Raw genomic sequence first — 6,799 nt, forward strand, 5'->3', positions numbered from 1 at the left:
CCCACAGGCCTTCGTGGACGCTCTGGGAATAGCTGGTGGCACTTGTGCTCAACTCGGGTTCCTCTCCCCACATGCACATGATGTGCATGCTTGAGTCTCCTCCATGCAATGCAAACAAGGACTTCTGACCTAATGAGGTGGCACTTTCTCGGCTCGCTGTGGCTCCATCAAAGATGTCCCTGAGGCTCCAGGGGAACCTGCTGTGAAACAAGCTGAAGTCATGACTGATGTTTCCTCCCTCAGCTGTTGGGGGGGACATTCCTTTCCGGCAGTATCATTTCCCCTATCAGAGGCAGAGTTAGGTCCCAGAACGACCTCTTCTTTTCCACCTATGAGACAGGACACCCAGACAATGAAAGGGAGGAATCTCCTGTACCCCTGCAAACCACAGTGCACATTTGAAGTGCCAGAGGTGGCCCAAGACATGTGCAGGTATCTCTAAACTTTGATGGAGCAGTTCAGAGGGACAGGGCAGCGTCTGGGGCCATCATTTTGGAGGCTCTTGGGGCATTGCTTTGGGCAGCTGAAGTGACAGCAGATGGCCACGTTTAGGACAATGAAGCCTGTTCCTGCTCACTATGTACAGGGCAGCCTGTAGAGCTATTCCTCTGAGCAAATGGAGTCATTGCCATCTGAAGAGCTACGTCTCTCTCTCTTCTCCACCAGCTGTCTTTACCAGATCTCCATTGGCAGTTAGGGCTGGGTTCTCACTGGCACCCCTACAATGCCCAACCTAATTCAGGGCAGCTGCCCAATTTCAAGGTTAACTCCATCCTGTGGAGCTGCCTGAGGTGCCAGGGCTCTCCAGCACAACTGCGTGCAGCCGGCAGGGACAGCACAGGACTTGCGCGAACATCATCCCCATTCAGAGCAGCCGTGTAAGAGACCCCAGGAGACCTTCTGAGGCGTTCAGTGCTTTCCTTCAAGCAACTGCAGTGAGGCAAGTGCTGTCCCATCTCAATCCAGTAGATGCAGGGAGTGCTTCTCCCACATCCCCTTAACAGGGTAAGTCTCTGGCTGCAGGGCAATGCAGCTGCGGTTCCTGGAATGATCTCCCAAAGCTGGCACATCCCACAGCAGTGCAGAGTGTGAGGTATGAGAACTGGTGTGGATTTTTCTCAGAAAAGTCTCCCCTAAGTTGTCACTGTGCTTTCCTCCTTCTTCAGTGCTCCACACCAAAAGGCACCAAATGTCCAACAGCAGCTCCATCACCCAGTTCCTCCTCCTGGCGTTCGCAGACACACGGGAGCTGCAGCTCTTGCACTTCGGGCTCTTCCTGGGCATCTACCTGGCTGCCCTCCTGGCCAACGGCCTCATCATCACGGCCATCGCCTGTGACAGCCGCCTCCACACCCCCATGTACTTCTTCCTCCTCAACCTCGCCCTCCTTGACCTGGGCTCCATCTCTGCTACTCTTCCCAAATCCATGGCCAATTCCCTGTGGGACACCAGGGCCATTTCCTACAAAGGATGTTTTACACAGGTCTTTTTTTTCTTTTTCTGTGCTGCAGCAGAGTTTTATCTTCTCACTGTCATGTCCTATGACCGCTACGTTGCCATCTGCAAACCCCTGCACTACGGGACCCTCCTGGGCAGCAGAGCTTGTGTCCACATGGCAGCAGCTGCCTGGGGCAGTGGGTTTCTCCATGCTCTCCTGCACACGGCCAATACATTTTCCCTGCCCCTCTGCCAGGGCAATGCCCTGGACCAGTTCTTCTGTGAAATCCCCCAGATCCTCAAGCTCTCCTGCTCACACTCCTACCTCAGGGAAGTTGGGCTTCTTGTATTAGGGTGTTTTTCAGCTTTTGTGTGTTTTGTGTTCATCGTGCTTTCCTACATGAAGATCTTCAGGGCTGTACTGAGGATCCCCTCTGAGCAGGGACGGCACAAAGCCTTCTCCACGTGTCTCCCTCACCTGGCCGTGGTCTCCCTGCTTGTCAGCACTGCCGTGTTTGCCTACCTGAAGCCCCCCTCCATCTCTTCCCATGTTCTAGACCTCGTGATGGCTGTGCTGTACTCAGTGGTGCCTCCAGCAGAGAACCCCCTCATCTACAGCATGAGGAACCAGGAGCTCAAGGATGCCCTGTGGAAACTGATTCTACCAGTGTGCTTCAGCAGCATTGAGTTTCCCCTCTCTGTTTACATGTGACCTCATATTTATCTTGTGCTTATTGTATCAGTCATACAGCTGTCTCAACACAAATATTTGCTTTCTCCCACTTCTTCAGAGGGTGAAGCCAGTCTGTCTGACCTAGAGACCTTCTCTCAATTAGTCTGTCACCATGGTAATGCTGGCCTGCCTTTTGGTATATCTGTAATAAAAGGGAGTTTCCTGATTGTCATGGGTGAAAATAGGCCTTTTCTTCCCAAACTGGAGTGCAGAACACACTCAGGGAACTGAAGGCTGAAAGGCCTTGATGTTGTGCTTGGGTGCTGAATGGACTTGGGGGATGGATGGGGGCATCCCTCATGTCTCATCATGATGAGAAGTCATGACATGAGATGTCAAAACTGGCTCATAAGTCATGACTGACTCACCCCAGAATTCCCTCTCGATTGCCGGTACATCAACATTCAGGGACGGAGCACCAGCCACGTCCCTTGCCTTTGGGGATTCACAAAGTCCAAGCCTGATGGTGAAGTCGTCACTCACAGGAGCGATGGGTGGCCCCATTGAGGCCATCGTTCCTCTTCAGGAACAGCAGGGAAAGCTCTGGATGATGAAGGATGCCAGGACATGCTCCAGAAAGAGAAGATCAGTGCTAATCCTGACACCTGAGTGCAAAGAAATAGTTGCACCTCAACAAAATAAATTACAAAAAATCCCAAACTAAACCCAGAGAACAGCATCCGCCACCAGCACCGTTTCAGTGGTAGTTCCAACCGCTGCAGAGCTGCAGCTGACGGCCCTGCTGTCCCTGTCGCAGGACTCCAACTGACAGCAGTTACCAAGGCCCTTTGGGAAGACTGCACTGGGTGTCACCTTCTCTGAAGAGGACCTGCTGCTTCCCTCTGGCTGCCATTAGCAGCAGAGCCCTCTGGTTCTCCAGCCCACACTTTGCCCCCTTGGACACAGGAGGGACCGGCTTTCAGCTGCTGCTTTAACAGCTGCCTTTGCTGTGCTCCTTTTCTGTCTCTCTTCCTACCGCATCCGTCAGGATGGGCTTCTTCTCATTCCAGACGGAGCTCAAAGCCTCAGAGTACACTCCCACCCCCTACTTACCCACCCTAGGATATGGTAAAGAAATAACAATTAGCAAATAGGAACTCTACCCATAGTGCGTATCTGGCCAGCCTATAAAGGTGTAACAGCTCATCCTAAAGCTCCGAAGGCATAGACCAGACGATACTTTGATCCCACAACTACCTCCTGTATGATCTGTCCTGAAGGCCAAATCATCGTTACATTTAGAAAAGGATGGAAGTTGAGGAGAAGTGGGCAGTAAACTACGAATGGTTGGGAAAAAGCAGCCAAGGAAGTGGCAAAGGCAGGAGCCGAGTGTTCCCAGGGCCAGCTCAGCCCAAGGAGCTTTGGCTGGCCCGCTCTTGAGGATGCCAAACCCTGGCCAGGTGAGCTCACAAGCAGTGGGTGGGTGTCACATCACTGCCCCTTTGTGACAGGGGCCACCCCCACACGCACGGGGACACACACTGGCCCCTCAGGCACCACAGCTGGGGCACTTCCTGCAGCCACCAGCCGGCAGCTGTTGGGCTGCCCCAGGCACTGCTGGCCAAGGGCTGCTCATCTGCCCACAGAGCTCCCGCCTCTGCCTGGAGCCGCACCAGCCCCAGGAATAAAAACCTGCCCAGGGCTGTCAGCGAGCCCCTTCACAGCTTTGGCTGGCACAGTCGGGGGGCTGAGGACTTCTTTTCCACTCTTCCCAGGTACAGGACTGCGTCTGTGAGACTCCTGCAGCAAAGCACAAGTTCGTTTCCAATGAATTTTATTTATCCCCAAGATACAGCCACAGGCTGACTCTGAACTAGTGCTACCAAAGAACCACCTTGAGCAACTGCACTGGGTGCACCTCGGGTGGCTGCAAAGGCCCCCACCCAGCAGCTCTCCCACCCTGCAGCTCCAATAGCCATTTGTGGGTGGCTTTTTAGCATCTCGTTTTACCCCACGACCTGCCTGGAGGGCAGTGAGTGTTGCTTCTGCCCCAACGAGGCAGCTGGTTGCTATTCCTGCCCCCCTTGAGCTCGCCAGTTGGGCCCCTGCACCGCCTGCGTCCTCTAGTTTTCCCCACTCTTGCTCGGGGCACTGAGTTCCTCCTGCTCAGCTCAGGGCAGGGAGTTTGCCTCCTGCCCCACTTGGGGCATTCAGTTTTGTCCCTGTCCTGCTCAGGGCATCTCGTTGTGCCCCAGCCCAGGCCCCCACCCCACTCGGAGGGGCCATTATTGTCCTGGCCACAGTGAGACCACCGGGGCTCCAGCGCCATTTCCCTGGGACCAGCCCCTGGTCAAGTGCTGCCCTGAATTGTCACATCACAACCACGCTTTTGCTTCCCAGCCTCCTCTAGCACCGCTCCTCCAGCTGGCATCTGACATTGGAAAAAGAGCCTGAGCCCTGTGATCCCTCAGCTTTTATACTGAGCAAGATGCCGGTGGGATGGAGTACTCTGTTAGTCAGCTTTGGGTCACCTCTCCTGTCCGCTCCTCCCCAAAGGTGCCATCCCTCTGCGCTTCTCCCTTCCGACCCTCCGTGCCCTGCCATGTTTAACCCACCACAGTCATCCTTCCCAACTCTCCTGCCACCAAGAGTGCTAACAGGGTGGGATTCCTCAAGGGCTCCCCCAGCTTGGCATCATCTACAAAGGAGGTGAAAGTGCATTGTCTGCCATCATACGGAGAGATAATAATGTTCCATAGTAGTTGTCAAGGGCTGGTCTTTGATGGATGCCACTAGTAAGTGGGTTCCAGAAGGACTTTGTACCACAGATGATGTCCCTCTGTCATTATTCAGGCAGCTTTCCACAAACCACATCGTCCACTTCTTCAGCCCGGCTGTCAACAACCTGGCTATACGGAGACTACAGAAGACCTGTAGTCAAAGGCCTTGCTAAAGTCCGGGTACACAACATCCCCTTCTTTTCCCTCCCACATGTCTTCTGCCATCCCTTTCTTGTCCTTCAAGTGCCTGCAGATGGCGGCAGGAGGACTTGTCATATCCCCTTCCCTGGTGAGGCTGGCCAGTCTGTCATTGTCCCAATCCTCCTTCCTGCTTTTTTGAAAACTGGTTTCATTTCTGCTTTTTCCAAGGCTCTCAGATGGCTCTGGCCTTTCCAAGGTGTTGGAGAGAGGTCTCACAATGGCACTGACCAGCCTTCTCCATCTCCATGACACCAAAAGTCTTCTCACTATGACATGCTGCCAGAGGAGTGCCCAGGACACAATACTCGCTGTCCAGATCCTTGGGGGCCGCTTCAGAAGAAAACCAGAAGTGATTTCTTCCTACAAGCCCACGACTCCAACGGGATCTCTCGGCAGCCGACAGCTTTCCTAAGCTGTTTCTGTCAGTTCCTCCCAACCCCCATCCTTCCTTCTCCTCAGGCTGTAGATGAGAGGATCGAGCAGGGGTGAGGCGCGTGTTGAAACAGGGCTTTGTTAAACTCTCTCAGGAGGGCTGTTCTGGGCATCCCACTGACAGTGGTGGGGGTGCCGCAGAAAGGAGTGGCTCCAGGGAGGGCAGAGGAGCCGGTGGAGAAGGCCTTCTGCCTGCCCATGCTGGGCAGGAGAGCTGCCCCCAAGTGCAGGCAGGGGAAGAATGGGTCTAAAAAGCAGGTTATGAAAACAAAGCCCATGATGAATGTAATGGTTTCACATCAGGAGAGTTTCAGCATTGGTGCAAACAGCCCAGCCCACCTATTTCTGAAGACATTTGCTTCTCTGTCAGGTGCTTATAAAAATAGTGAAGGACGTTCAGAGAGGTGAAACATGGAGAGTGTGTGCCTCTCACTGCATTCCTACTCCCTAGACGTGCTCTGTGCTCTGTGAGAGGTGAGAAATGCCATCTCGTAGAGGGCAATGCCGCTCACGCCTGCAGAACCCTTTCGGACTGCACAGGGGAGATGCTCCACAGAGGTGCTTCTGTCACACCGTGTCATCAAAGGGACAGGCCATGAAGAGAGGGGAGGGTGAGGTAGCACACAGGCTGTTCCTGGAGACACACACGGCACTGTCAGGGCGCTGGCAGGGCTGCTCAGAGACACGAGTCCTTCCCTGGCACGGGCAGAGGCCCTGCAGCAGACTCCATGACCTCCTGTTGCCACTCCCAGAGGCCGGCAGCACCTCAGCCCCGCGCTGTGTCTCCCTGCTCGGCACCTCTCTGAGATGCCCCACGGCGTGAGGAATGGACACAGGGACCTGGGGTCAAGGAAGCCCATCCCAGTGCTGCATTCAGGGGGTTTCCCAGGGGACGTTACTCTCCAAGTGAAGTGACCTCCACACACTGTCTGTACCAAGGGACTTTATGGCATCACCAGGAATAGCTGATGAGTTTTGTGCTCACTCAGGTTAATCTCACAACATGCACTTTACGCTCATTGCTGTGGTTGTTACTAGCCGGGTGTGCTCCTAGCCGGGTATGCGACCATTGCCCTGTGGCAGCTTCCCTGGGGTGTCCTGCACACACAGGACCTGACAAGAACCTGCTCTGCTGGTCCTTCATGTCTTTCCCAGGAGCCCTGGCTGGGCGAGGGAGCTGCTGCTTGTCCCCCCCTGCACACTTTACACAATTAAGTTCTACGCTGGTGGTGCCATTTGTGGGGAACTTTGCTGGGCATGTTCTTGACAGCAATGT

Source organism: Larus michahellis, chromosome 32 (genome assembly GCF_964199755.1).
Source record: "Larus michahellis chromosome 32, bLarMic1.1, whole genome shotgun sequence".
In the NCBI taxonomy this organism is placed as follows: domain Eukaryota; kingdom Metazoa; phylum Chordata; class Aves; order Charadriiformes; family Laridae; genus Larus; species Larus michahellis.